The sequence below is a fragment of the Chrysemys picta genome, chromosome 7 (genome assembly GCF_011386835.1).
Source record: "Chrysemys picta bellii isolate R12L10 chromosome 7, ASM1138683v2, whole genome shotgun sequence".
Taxonomy (NCBI): Eukaryota; Metazoa; Chordata; order Testudines; family Emydidae; genus Chrysemys; species Chrysemys picta.
The window spans coordinates 108666989-108682139 of NC_088797.1; the positions used below are offsets into that span (position 1 = coordinate 108666989).

The following is a 15151-nucleotide window of genomic DNA, read 5'->3' on the forward strand; positions in this document are numbered from 1 at the left end:
ATATAGAACTCCATGCAGTGTGTGCCCTTGGTAAATAAAGGACTCAAAGTTGAAACTCAATTTGTGTGGCAACTTGTTAGTCTACAATTTGTAGTAGTTTTTGTTAAGATAAACTGTGATTACATATATTGATAGATTCTAGGGACAGAAGGGACCATTGTGATTATCTAATCTGACCTACTGTATAACACAGGCCATAGAACTTCCCCAAAATAATTCCTCAAGCATATCTTTTAGAAAATACATCCAATCTTGATTTGAAAATTGTCAGTGATGGTAAATTGTTCCAATGGTTAATTATGCTCACTGTTAAAAATGTATGTCTTATTTCCAGCCGCTGGCTCATGTTATACCTTTCTCTGCTAGACTGAAGAGCCTGTTATTAAATATTTGTTCCCCATGTAGACACTGATAGACTGTAATCAAGTCTCCCATAACCTTCTCTTTTGTTAAGCTAAATAGATTGAGCTCCTTGAATCTATCCCTATAAGGCATGTTTTCTAATTCTTTAATCATTCTTGTGGCTCTATTCTGAACCCTCTCCAATTTATCAACATCCTTCTTGAATTGTGGGCACCAGAAATAGACACAGTATTCCAGTATTGGTTCGCCAGTACCAAATACAGAGGTAAAATAACCTCTCTATTCCTACTGAAGATACCGTTGTTTATGCACATCAGGATTGTATTAGCTCTTTTGGCAACCGCTTCACAATGGGGACTCATGTTCTGCACATTATCAACCCTGACCCCCAAATATTTCTGAGTCATTGCTTTCCAGGATAGAGGTCACCATCCTGTAAGTATGACTTACCTTCTTTGTTCCCAGATGCATACATTTATGTTTAGCCATATTAAAACAGACATTGTTTGCTTGCACCCAGTTTACCAAGCAATCCAGATCAGGACACTGCTAATCTATTTTACTTTTTGAACATCTCTTTAATTTATCATGGGTCTTTCTAAGTAATCTGTTTCACAGTGTACTATAGAGTAGGGAAAATGGGGTTAATCTTGATAAATAAAATGACCAAATGGCCAAGATGGAGGCACTAGCAATATAGTAAATCAGAGTTTTGCATTCATACCAGAGTGTACACCACTTTTAATTCTCACAGATAAAAGAGATTGGGGGAGGGCTCCTTTGAGGGAGGGATAGCTCAGTGGTTTGAGCATTGGCCTGCTAAACCCAGGGTTATGAGCTCAATCCTTTGGGGCAAAAATCTGTTTGGGAATTGGTGTTGCTTTGTCCAATACAGATTTTCTTTGCTCTCTGTCTAGATCATAATTCGCATCACAGAGGGAATGATAGTAGTTTGCTATGGTGTTTGTGCAAACATATTTTAAAAAAAATATATTTATATCTATTATTTACAGAAAATAGAGGAAAAGAACTACCTCCTTGCCTCTGTAGGTAAAGGGAGCATGTTTGTGGAGACATCAACATCCCTGCAGCAATGGCTGCTATCCCTAAGAGCTTCAACAAGCTTGGTAAAAGAGACACTGTCAACTTCATTTGGCCTCAAAGTGAGCTACTTTACAAGTTGTTTGTTATCTTAAGCTCCTCATCTACCCAAATGCTTCTGTTTTTTTTTTTTTTTTAAGAAAATGTTCCTTACAGCCCTGAGAAATTTGTTTATGTAAAGTTGCAGGAAAAGTTTGTTTGTTTTAAAGTTTCTCAAGGGCTACAAGGATCAGTTTTATGAAGAAGCATGCCAGAGGCACTTGGGACTATAATTGGCTCAACAGCCATTAGCTTTGAAGGTATTCCATGTTGACCCCCTGTTGAAACTAACAGTTAAGTAAGGCTGCTATGAAAGTCATTGTGTTATGCAATAAAATACATAGTCAAAGGGACAAGAGCATTCCTGGGAAGGAAAGCAAAAAGTATAAAAAGAAGTTGAGCTTTTATCATGATGCGGGAAGAGATATTTCTGTGACTGTAAGGCTGCTCTTCATATCACATAAAAACATTGGCACATACATCATCGTGGTATTGCTTATGAAACAAATGAACATGGAATCCATTTTTCAAACCTGTCTACTCTTGTGAGGCACTTACCAAAATAACATATTTCTAACATCTCTATGTTAGGCCAAAAAAATATGGAGTACAGAACACTGTTTGGCCAGCTTAGCCAAAGTTAGGCTAACAGTAGTTGCTGGGCCATTCCTGTCTCTCTGTGAAACATGAGGACATGCTTGCTTGGGCTTCAAAGAATGAGATAAGGGGGGGTGTATTCTTGTACCAAATGTACTAGGAACGGTTTGTTTGGACATATGGAGACTTGCAGTCTCCACTCCCTGTTTCTGTTCTTAACTCCCTACTTTCTCTTAGTTTCTAGTGCATGACGAAAAAGCTGATAAGCTGCTGAGGCATCATGAACTGTTTGTACTGTCAAAGAACATAGATATGCATGAATATTAGAAGCTTTTAACTAGTAAAGGGGGGTGGATTGGGTTGCTTTAACTATGACGCGACAGAACTGTCTATATAATCTCACTAGTTATTGTAATCGTGGCTGGTTCTCTCTGGAGACGGGCCGCTCTCTATTGTTGTGTGCACTCTTCAATAAAGAGCTTGTATTGGACCTTGCTGGTGTTGCCTGTCTCTCACTCTGCGGTCAGACAACGAACCTTGCCGTCTGGGTTAAAAAGTCCCCGACAGATTTGGCGACTCCGCCGGGACTCGTCTGACTCTCCGGTGCGGGATCAGACTCCGAAGCAATGCAGCGCGCATCCTCTGGCTTCGAGGAGCCTTGCCCGGTAACCTGATCCCTGCATCGGCGATAAGGCGAGTTCTGTGAACCAGCTGAAGCCCGTAGAAACCCAGCAATGTCCACCTACCCGTTGAGTAGGATCCAGGTCTTCGGGGTTCGAGTCCCTGGGGAGGTCAGGTCTTCGGGGTTCGAGTCCCTGAATAAGGTAAGCGATCGCCGGCGAGGGGTTAGAGTCCCCGGGAAAGGGGTTAGAGTCCCCAGAGAGGGGTTAAAGTCCCCGGAGAGGGGTTAGAGTCCCCAGTGAGGGGTTAGAGTCCCCGGAGTAGGGTTAGAGTCCCTACAGGCTAAATGGGACAAGTCGGCAGTAAATGCCCGGGGGACGCCCCGTTGTCTCTGGTACTTAGAAATTGGAAGGAAATCTCTGGAACAACCGGTTTGACTAAATCTAAATGAGAAACTTATGCCAAATTCAATGGCCTTCCTTTACTACTCATTTGTCCCCGACTAAAGACTGGCCAAGGTGCGGAACCTTTTCTGTTGACAGGATGGATTCCCTCAGGAATATCCTGGTTGATCTTAGACCGGGACAAATGGATTATTTATTTGTATGGTATAACTATAAACCAAAAGAAAAACTGCTTTCGGCCCCAGCTGGCTGTGAAAAAAAATATAGACAGAGGCAAACCAAAGGCAGTACAAGTTACAGTGCTGAGATTACATTTGTAAAGCTTAACTATCCAGTGAGATCCAACAGTCTGCCTTTGAGACCCTGGAGCTGGCGTAGTTTGGGGACGCTGAAGAAGCCCCAGGCAGCCGGCCTGGACTAGAATCTCTGAAAGAGACGCCGCAGGAGACCCCAGGGTGTAAAAGAACAGCCCTCCCAAAAGTGAGAAGTTAACTCTATAGTTGCTAGAGAGAATTAAGCAGTGAAACTTAGTAAGAATTTCTGTAAGTAATCCAGGCAAGAAGTTATTTAAGTAGAATTATTCAACTATGAATACGTTAGTCTAATTTGCTGAAGAACACTCCTGCTGTGTATAATCTGTATTTTATAAGTTTAAGATGAATTGGTATTGTTTAAAGTTGCAAAACCGAGAATACTTTTGCCAGGCACAGGAAACTAGTGTTGTTTAAGGTATTTAGCATTTAATCCTTAAAGTGACTTAATGCTACAAGATTTAAAATGTTTTAAATAAAGACCAAAGGTTGTGGCTGCAGCAGGGTAGTCAAAGCCAGAAGAATAAAAGATTTAAATTTTGTTTTTGAGTAACAAAATAGCAGATAAAAGATCTGGTAAAGAGAGAGAAGGACAGTGCCCCTGGCTCTGTGTGGTCGAGCTGACACTTTGCTGTGGGGGCATGGAGATTTTGTAAGCATAAAAGAAACAGTTACACCTTGTGTAGAAATTGATGTGGCTAGTGTTGTGGAAATTGAATTGTGGAGAGGATGTGCATTTTCCCCAGAACATGTGCAGTGTATATTGTAGTAAAGGTAAAAGAAATGCAAACCTACCAATATAGGTTGTGTTGTCTTTTTCAGAACACTGTGCGTTTGAAAGCAGGAGTTAGAAGTAAAAGGCAATCAAAAGTCTGGGAAAGTTAATTGTGTCCTTTTTTAAAGTAAGAATCTTTAAGCTGTGGATAGCTTTGGATCTGGAAGCAAGCCAGAAAGTATTTGTATTAATGCAAATTATCTTACTAATAAGGTAGAAGCCACTGAAACCTGGGCTGCCTATGAAACAAATACAAGGAAATATGGGGTAATTCCTCTGTTTTGTCTAAAATCAACAAGAGTATGTGTATATAAAGGAAATATTTTAAGTAAATAATGTCTTTCAAGTCATCAGAGAAAACGGATGCCAGCTGAACAGCATTCAACGTACCATGCATTTACTGGTACAATAGGAATTATTTTTGTGTTCTATGTCCTGTCTTGTGGGGTTTGTCTTGTGGCCAGAATTGTTGTGTTTAATATTTTCATAAGACAGTCGAGTTCAAAATTAAATAAAAGGGTTAAATAAAAAAGCAGATACTTGTTTTATTCAACTTGGAATACAAAGTGTTTGAATAAATCAGGAAAAATGTAATATACTAAAGTCTAATACATTTGCTTAAGTAAAAAAAAAAAAAAGCTTAATTGGTCAGATCTTTTAATTGAAAAAAATGTTGTTAAAATTTGCATATCAACAGTCTTTGGAAGCAAGGACATGGAAGGTTAACCCACTCCCCATATTGCACATGGGATCCTTCTGGCTACCTCAGATTTCTAGCCAGAGGGCTGGGGAGGGAGGAAAGCTATTGGACACCAGAGGTTGCACTGAGTGGACTCCTCAAAGGTGGGTGTGCTTGTCCTGGTTTGTTGCTCCAAAGCTCTGTATAAAAGTTATTTTACTGGAAGGGTGTATATGGCATACATTGAATAATAAGACTAATGTACTGTATAATGGCAATGTGTATGTGTTCATTGTTGAGAAAAGGTGTATGAGTGAAAAGTGGAAGTTTCCTTTGTAGGTTAAAAGAAGCCAAAAAGGAAAGAAGGAAAAAGAACAGAACGAGTTAACTAGAAAAAAAAATAGCTAGCAAGCTCAGTCCAAAGATAAGATGCTGGCCCATCCAAGGGCACCGCCCACAGCTAAGACTTGGCTGACAGCCAAGAAAAGGGGGGCCTGAATGTGCCCAAGCAGCTGTAAAATCTGCAAAACACTGCCAGGCATTAATGAAATGTGTTAGGTTTTTCTCACAGGTAAAGAAGTGCTACCTAAAGACCCTAGCAGCCCTGCCATTTATTGAAACCAGGAGACTGAGTCTACATAAAGTCCATCAACGAAAAACTGCTTTGACCATGCTGGAAAGGCCCTTTCCAAGTCCTGTTAACCACCAACTCTGCTGTGAAGTGCCAAGGACTACCTGCCTAGACCCATGCTTCTCACTGTAAAAAGACCCCTCCACCTCGGGAGGACTCTCCGACTGATGATAAGCCTATTTCTCCTTCTAGCTCTGCTGTGTCTTCTGGACAGCAGGAAAAAGAAAGAAAAAAAAAAAAGAGACAAGGTGAAGTGCTAGTAACCTCTCCCTTGTCCACTGACAGACCTACTGTGCCTTTGGATTTTTTTCTAAAAAAAAGCAAAACCCATTACAGGGTGATGTGCTAGTAACCTCTCCCCTGTATGATGCTGAACCACACTGTTTCAGAAAAAGAGAAGAAGGAACACTTGCTCCATTGAAACCACCAAAGTCCAGGAATTCCTGACTACAAAAAAAAAAAAACCATTAAGAACTGACCCTGGTGAAGAAACAAAGAATTATACACTGGCAGGAAGAAACTTGTGGGACCCATGCTTGGGAATGTGGTTTGGATTGGATTTTGGGGTTTATTCTACAGGCTGCGCCCTGTGTTTTGAATGAGTCCTTCAGCATGTATTGCCCTCCCTAATTGGATTTTAAATGCAAAAGGGGCTGCTATTAGATTAGCACAACAGAGGGCTTGAGTTATTTCCTCTAGAAAGAAGAGAGACTTGACCAGATCCCTATGGGATAGGGCCAATAGTACAGCAGCAGTTTAAAATATTTTTAAAAACCAAAAACATAATAAGAAATTAGGGCAACTAAAGAAGGCCACAAGCCTTATTTGTGGAGCACAGCTAACCCAGGTACAGGCTGGAATTGGTGAGTTACATGTTATCTCCGCCCTTAGTACTATGACCCAAAAGTTGCTGATAGAGATGGTATTGAATATCACTGAGGCTGGGAAGGCATTGCAGTGGGATCTAGCATGTTCAGGCTTGGCCCACTGCCCTTACAGACACATCAGGAGTACCATCTGATCTGTGGCCATAAAGAAATACTTGGAGACTTTCCTGGTGGAAGTGCGGACATTCTCAATGCTCCTTCCAAGCATATGGACCGGTTAGGGAGGTGTGGGCTCCCACATACCGAATCCTGCCGGGTCCATGGGGAGGATGCATGTGGGATTGGGTAATTCACCGAGACATGTGGGAAATTAGACTAACGCCGATGCCCTGGTGGACTTGGTAACAGCACAGAGAAAACTAAGGCAGATGGTTCTCCAGAACCACTTGGCTCTAGATATTTTACTGGCCTCTCAGAGAGGAACATGTGCATTAATTGGACAAGAATGCTGTGTGTATGTCCCAGATGTTTATAATGCCACTTGGAAAAGAGCAAACCACCTTATAAAGGTAGCAGAGGACCACGGAGGGAAGCGAATTGAATCCTGGTGGAGTAACCTGTTCAATTGGATTCCAGATATAGGTGGTTCGCTCCATAATGTACTCCAAAGTGCCGTTGTAATTATATGTGGCCTGCTAGCTTTGTATGTTATGATAAAGGTTGGATGGGCACCAAGGTGTGTTCTGCCAAAAAGTAATCAACTCCCAAGCTTACCACTCATAGCTGTCTCATAGTAGTAGTTGTCCCAGGAGTCCCTCCAAGGTACTCCAGGGACAAAAGGGGGGACTGTTAGGCCAAAAAAATATGGAGTACAGAACACTGTTTGGCCAGCTTAGCCAAAGTTAGGCTAACAGTAGTTGCTGGGCCATTCCTGTCTCTCTGTGAAACATGAGGACATGCTTGCTTGGGCTTCAAAGAATGAGATAAGGGGGGGTGTATTCTTGTACCAAATGTACTAGGAACGGTTTGTTTGGACATATGGAGACTTGCAGTCTCCACTCCCTGTTTCTGTTCTTAACTCCCTACTTTCTCTTAGTTTCTAGTGCATGACGAAAAAGCTGATAAGCTGCTGAGGCATCATGAACTGTTTGTACTGTCAAAGAACATAGATATGCATGAATATTAGAAGCTTTTAACTAGTAAAGGGGGGTGGATTGGGTTGCTTTAACTATGACGCGACAGAACTGTCTATATAATCTCACTAGTTATTGTAATCGTGGCTGGTTCTCTCTGGAGACGGGCCGCTCTCTATTGTTGTGTGCACTCTTCAATAAAGAGCTTGTATTGGACCTTGCTGGTGTTGCCTGTCTCTCACTCTGCGGTCAGACAACGAACCTTGCCGTCTGGGTTAAAAAGTCCCCGACATCTAGAACTGCAATGTGACTAATTATCTGGACTCTTATTAGTACTGGTCAATATATCATGTTCATTTTTATAGCATTGTCTGCATGAAAAAACAGATATTTTATTCATAGCTGTTTTTGTCATCTTTATCTGGCTGTCATATACATTTTTTAAAAGAGAGGAATAAGCTTGCAATTAAGACGTTGAACTGAAATACAGGAGACCTGGCTTCAGTTTCTTGCTCTGCCGCAGGCTTTTTGTGACCTTTGACAAGACACTTAATCTCTCTGTATCTTAGTTCCCCATCTGTAAAATAGGATTAATAATACTTCCTTTCCCTCACCCTTTGTGTCATCAATTTAGAATATAAGCTCTTCGGGGCGGGGAGAGTCTCTTACTATGTATATGTGCAACGGTAGGGATTCTTCGGATAAATTATTTGGTGGCCTCAGAGTGCAACCACCCACTCATGCTGGTGGCTGCTCTCACACTTTTTCCTAAAGCTAATTAAGTGTTTTAGGAAAAACAAATAAAGATGCACATATACACGTCCAAATCATTGTAATTTATTTATTGCTAGCTAATAAGTCTGTTTTGAAAAGTGATATTAACAAACATACAAGTATCATGGGGGGAGGGATAGCTCAGTGGTTTGAGCAGTGGCCTGCTAAACCCAGGGTTGTGAGTTCAATCCTTGAGAGGGCCACTTAGGGATCTGGGGCAAAATCAGTACTTGGTCCTGCTAGTGAAGGCAGGGGGCTGGACTCAATGACCTTTCAGGGTCCCTTCCGTTTCTATGAGATAGGTATAGCTCCATATATTTATATCACTTTTCACTTATCCATCCTCTGGAGTGGAGTGGCTGGGTGCCTGGAGGCCCCCCAAACTGCGTTCTTGGGTGAGGAGGCTATGGAACTTGGAGGAGGGTAGGCGGTTATACAGTGGATGCAGCGGGGGTCTGTGCTCTTGTTGGCTTTCCTGCAGCTGCAACAGATACTTCGTCATGTCCGTTTGCTCTCCCAACAGACACTTCATCGTGTCCGTTTGCTCCTCCATTAGCCTCAGCATCCTGTCCTGTCTCTGCTCTTCGCACTCACTTAATTCTTTCCTGGCCTCTGCCACTGACTGCCTCCATGCATTAAGCTGTGCCCTATCAGTGCGGGAGAACTGCATGAGCTTGGAAATCATGTCATCACGAGTGTGGGTTTTTTCGCCTTCTAATCTGCGATAACCTCAGGGACGGAGATGATACGATTCTGGGGGGACTGCATGGTCACCTGTGCTGCTGAGTTCGCCACGCTGACCAAACAGGAAATGAAATTCAAAAGTTCCTGGGGCTTTTCCTGTGTATCTGGCTAGTGCATCGGAGTCAAAATGCTGTCCAGAGCGGTCACAATGGAGCACTCTGGGATAGCTCCCGGAGGCCAGTACCATTGATTTGTGTCCGCACTACCCCAAATTTGACCCAGCAAAGTCGATATTCGTGTTACTCCCCTTCCCGGGTACAGAAGTCGATTTTAAGAGCCCTTTAGGTCGATGGAACGGGGTTGGTTGTGTGGACGCATTCATTTTTAAATTGACCTAACGCAGCTAAATTCGACCTAACCCTGTAGTGTAGACCAGGCCTCAGAGACTTCTGATAAGGTTTTATTTTGGTGTCTTTCCTGTTACATGTGTAAATTAACGAATTCATAAAAAGTCTTCAAACTGCAACTTATTTTTCGCATTTTATTTCAAGAGTGATTCTCTCTGAATACTTTTGTATGCTCGTGGTGCATTCTACTCTCATGTGCTTCTAAGTGCCTAGAATGTGTTTGCAGCCAAAGCCAAGTTATTAAATTAAATTTAATGCAATTGAAGATTTAGGTCTTTGATTTGGGACATAATGAATAATATTGGCACATTGAAAAAGATGAGCTAGAGTCGGTAAATGTATTGCAATACTTAGGAATTCCTTTAAACAAAGATGGTTCTTGTATTAAACACTTTCACAAAACTAAAGTTTGGGTTTACAGAACCTTGAGTGGTTTTTGGAAGTTTGCTGGAGATTTTTATTTAGTTCTCTATAGAGCCTTTTAAGTCAAATGCTCTAACTCAATTACTCTGGCATCAGGGACTGAAGTTTTGGGGTTGTTTTGTTGGTTTCTCCTCTATTAAATATTTCATGAAAGGGTCCCATGTCTCCTTCAGTGAATGCTGAGGGAGTTGATTAGAAGTGAAACTATATTCTCCGAGGGGAAGTGCCTTGCATCTTTGAGAGTCCCTGATGATTTTCATAGAACTGTGATGACAGTGGGCCTTGATTGCTCATGCTGATTCCATAGGGTGAAGACTGAAATCATGGGTGGCTACAACAAACTAAACCCATTCCATATATTTTGGTGTTTTGCTGTTGAAGCAAAATCTCAGAAGAAAATGTAACAACTAAATTTAGGGATGTCTGGAAACAAGCTGCCCTTAACCGGGTAAATTGTTGTAGAATTGATCCTATATTTGTTTGTAATTGGAATCCTTTTCAACAGAACAACCCTAGCTTACTCAGTTCCTGAATGCTCACCAACAGACAGGTTTATGCCTGTGTTTGTGAGAGAGGCTAGCTGCCTACAGTAATTGATAGAATTTGGGTCATTTCATTAAATGTAAATGTTTAACTGCTCACAATATGATCATCTTTTTTTCTTTCCATTTTCCTTAAAACACATTTCCCCGTGAGAAACATTTCAGCAAATGATCTCTCTGTTAGTCGAACAAAAACACTCCGTATTATATGTGTCTGTCTGATTTCAATTGTGACCTCTGGGGGTAAGAGTCTATGTCTTCAAATGTTTGTACAGAGCTGAATGTCTACAGCTGATGATCAGTTAACTATTATATAAGAATAAGCACCTATGGCTGAGATCATTCCATTTCCTCTGCTCACTTTGGGCCATAGTGTGTACTGCTGCTCTGCAGGGCAGGTGGGGTTTGTAGAAGGCAGAAGGATTTGTGTCCTGTGCTTCTACGGGATACTGGGGGAAAATTGCAGTCCCCATTCCCACTGTGACTTCTTCCACCATGCATCCCCTGAGACACAAGACACACCCCAAAGGGAACAGGAAGCCGGCAGGGACACAGCCCCATTCCCTACTGCTCACCAGTTAGCATGTTGGAGGAGTAGACAAAACGCCCTGAAGAAGAGTAGTATCAGGCATGCTCCTTTGCACCCTATGGTGCTTCAGAAAGCATTCTGCTTCTTGGGGGGGGGAGATTCTCCGCCCCCTCAATACATGACTGGGCCTTAAAAGCACACCTGAGCCCTTTATAATTTAGATTGGATTTAGTTTGAGCCAGTCTCTATTTCTAATACAATAAGAATTAAGTAGTTAACACCTATGTTGAAAAATAACAATAATAAAAATCGACTGAAGCGCTTGCTTTGGCTTGGCTCTTGACTACAAATTAACACTGTCTGCTGTGCTTTGGCAAATGTTGCCTTTTCAGCAGAGAGAGTGAGAGAGAGTGCATGCCAAATTCTTCTTGGCTCATTAATCATTATGCAAAATTGGTGTTTTTTCCTGATTTCTTTCCATGTGAATTTTTGGTGGGGAAAGGTGTGAGGTTTTGATCTTATTTGTTTGATGTGCAGTCCACGTTATGTACATCATATTTTATGTTCAGATATCTTTGGTTGTATTCTTTCCACATGCAAAGTTAGGAGTTTGATACTAAGCACACACACAGTTATATTGAGGAGAGGACATGTCTGTACTAAACATACAGTTAAAGTCAAGGGTCTTAGTTTATCACACAGTTGTGGTATGGACTATCCTGTGCTTCTGAGTTTTACCCTATTTACTGGGGCCTGGTTAGGGCCCATGTATGCTAGAACATTTTGCTGTGTTATAAATGGGTCCCCTGACCAAGTTATAGGTATGATAGACCAGGTCTCATAGGGTATGTCTACATTGCAGCTGGGAGCAGTCCGGGTAGACACACTCATGCTAGCAAGGTTTGATATTACACTAAAAATAGCAGTGTGGATGCTGCGGCTTGGGCTTCTGCTTGGGCTCTTAAGTCTTGGGGGTTGAGTGCAGGGCCGGCTCCAGGCACCAGCAGAGCAAGCACGTGCCTGGGACGGCACATGCTAAGGGGCGGCAAAAATGGTAGAGCCGGCTGTGGTTGAGTGGGCTTGAGAACCTGAGCTGCAACCTGAGCCACAAAGGTCATACTGCTATTTTTAGCACGCTGCTTGAGCCCTGCTAATGCTAGTCTGTCTACCTGGCCTGGGAGGCTTGCTCCCAGCTACAGTGTAGACATATCCATAGTGATTTAAGTCCTATGTTGGAGAATCCCGAATGCTGACAGGCTAGTGAAAGGGTGAGTTGTATATTGTAGTGCATGTGTGTGTTGGTGGAAGTGGATGATGTAGGTAGTGATTAGTTTTTAAACTGTGATTTTGTTTTTATGAATGTGTCGTAGGTACTATATCAAGTGTGAGTGACACTTTGTTCTTGCATAAGCTGCATAGAAAACTACTAATTGTGACACGAATTAAGCATATCCATATGGAGACAGAGTAGTAGTATTTTATAAAGTTGTCAATAAAGTCATTACACTTGTTAAGGGATGGGTGAAAGAATAAGAGAAAAGTGGTAGAGTTCAAGCCTTAGATTCATTGGTGTGTAGTTGTTGAATGAGGAAGGAGACTTTGGAAATAAATGTCATATGACTGCTGGAATAGAAACACTTTGTCTGGACTTTGCAAGCCACATATTCCATAGGAAAGGTTTGCTTCTGGTTGTAGCCAGAAGTTATTTGCAGGCTGTTTGGGTTTCATCCAGTGATGCCACATTACTTTTACATTCCAAAATAGGAGCTTCCCTATTGTGATTTCTTATGAATATTTAGATCTTGCTTTAGTCCAATCCTTGGACTGTAATTTACTAATCAACTATCTATCTATGGAATGAGTGTGTTATCCTTTACTGTTTTAATTAGATGGATTTTTGTACCTTGTGTTAATATTTTAAAAACGTAAGTTGTTGAAAATTTGTAAAAGTTGTTGCTGAGCGTGGAACACTTTTTTAAATTATTAAAGCAAAAAATATAAAGTTGTCATTTGTTATCAATGATTAGTTTTGGTAGACTAATTTTTGTTTGAATTTACAAAAAACTTTAATGATAGACTCTAATAGTTTGTCTTTTCAGGATGCAGCTGTGTATGTTTCCTTTCACCCACTCAGCAGTAGATGAAAGATGAAGTGCCCTATTCATGAAAAAAATACTTACACAGTAGTCGTGTATAGTCTAGAGACATTTTTTCCACCCATTTTTAACGCATGTCTTTTGGAGAAGATACCATACTTGATTCATAAAGATAAATCTAATTTAGATGTGTGGTTTAGGCAAACAGAGATTTATTAAGAGAAATCAATTCAGGATGTGGAGAAAACCCCTTTTCTTGAGGTGTAATGATCAGGTAGGCAGCTGTTAAAATACATGTGGATTTAGAATTGTCACACACACATGCTACTGTGACTCATGACCAGAAAGTGTTAAGCATCCTGCAGGATAAATGACTCAAATTCAACCCTTAAAAACATATGGGGAGATAATGTTTGTGTTTTTGTGTATTTACATATATATTGGTAGAGGTCAACAATGTAATCAAACAGTCCCTGTCTATGCTGTATTCTGTTAATTCAGAGATCAACAGAACATCTTAACATTTAAATGAACTGTAAACATAGGATATTGCTGTATTCATCTTTCTTTGAAATGTATAGCAAATCACCTGCGAATGGTGGAAAAACAGGCAATTGCCTTATGTTGATCTGTGTGAATAATTACCGGTGATGCTTAGGAAATGTGTCTATTGTTTGCCAAGGGACTCCAACCTGTCAAAGAGAGCCTGAAACTATGTAAAAAATGGCTTGGGTCCTCCTCCTGTGTATCTCAGATCTGCTTGAGGCTTCATGCAGGGGAAGCCTAAACCACAAGGACTGAGGTCCCAGTTCTGACTGGACCACCCTGAATACAAACATTGGATTACAACCTATGAACTATTTCTGAAAGAACTCTTTGCATCTACAAAGCTCTCCATCTCTGCTATGAATCTGAATCTCAAGATTGACTCATGTCTGTATATACACTGATCTTTTAATCAATTCTCTCTCTCTCTCTTTTCTTTTGAAATAAATTTTAGTTTTCTTAATAAGAATTGGCTGTAAGTGTGTATTTGGGAAAGGTCTGGAATATTCATTAACCTGGGAGGTGATGTGTCCGATCCTTTGGGATTGGTAGAACCTTTTTAATATGACGAATAAGATTTTCAGTAAACCTCATCATTTTGACTGGGGTGTCTAGGTGGAGGCCTGATCTTGTGTTACTTTAAGGGAATTGTGTTGTTGACTTCTGAGTAACCAGTGAGGTATAACAGAAGCTGCTTTGTGCTGGCTTGGTAAATGTAAGTATTGGAATATCCACCAGCTTTGGGGATTGCCTGCCCCATTCTTTGCAGTGCACCCTAATTGAGTGACCTCAACTGGCTCCCCTGGAATTCCGGTCACAACTACATTATACCAATATTAAGAATCTACCTTAAAACAGCCCTCTACACCAAGAACACTGATTTATTGCAGAGTGGAAAGTATTATCAAATAAATTCTAGTAGATGGCATTTTGTTGCATTATTTCAGTGGAACGTGTGGCTGTATGAAAAAAACATGTTTTACCAAAGCACAGAATAAACAGGCAATGGCAATGTTATGTTGTTCACATTCCATTTATTCCTTTTACTCATAACTGTATTCATCCATCTAAAGAATCCTTAAGTTAGCAGCTGATGACTCAAAAACCTCTACAGTTAGCGATTAATGCTTTATGCCATTTAAAAGATGGCATAAAGCATTAGTTTTCAGATGGTGTAAAGAATTAGTTTCCAGCTCTAAATTTTCTTGAGATAGCAGCTGGTAAAATCATGTAAGACATGAAGTGGAAAAAGAGCAACATGGTAATCAAAATAATGTGATTTTTTTTAATGTCCATCATTTTGCAATAAGCCAAAGCTAGAAACGCTTGGCAAGGGCTGTGCAAATACCTTTAGGACAAAATTTTTCCAAGCACTGGCCCTATATTGATAGTCAATAGAAAGAAATAAATCCCTTTTTAAAGTGACTGAAGGATTGATTCATTTAGTGTTAACATTTTCTATAATCTCAGCTATGTTATGCTGCATTTTTATATCTCTGTAGAACAGAAGTGAATTAATATCTAAGATGAGTTGATGTCTCTTGTAATGAAGAGTAATGGAATGATTTTTGTCTTGCACAAACTAGGAACATTTACTGACTACTCAATTTTTAAGATTAAAGACACCTTCACCTTCTCATTGCTGAAATAGCAGGGCTGAATGGCAATC

The 15151-nt window shown here is 40.8% G+C and overlaps 1 protein-coding gene across 7 annotated transcripts in view; it reads left to right on the forward strand.

The window, feature by feature from the left end:
• The window catches only part of CHST15 (carbohydrate sulfotransferase 15), an 87190-nt gene that overhangs the window by 19283 nt on the left and 52756 nt on the right, over nt 1–15151 (forward strand). The gene's annotated exons all lie outside the window — the stretch shown is intronic.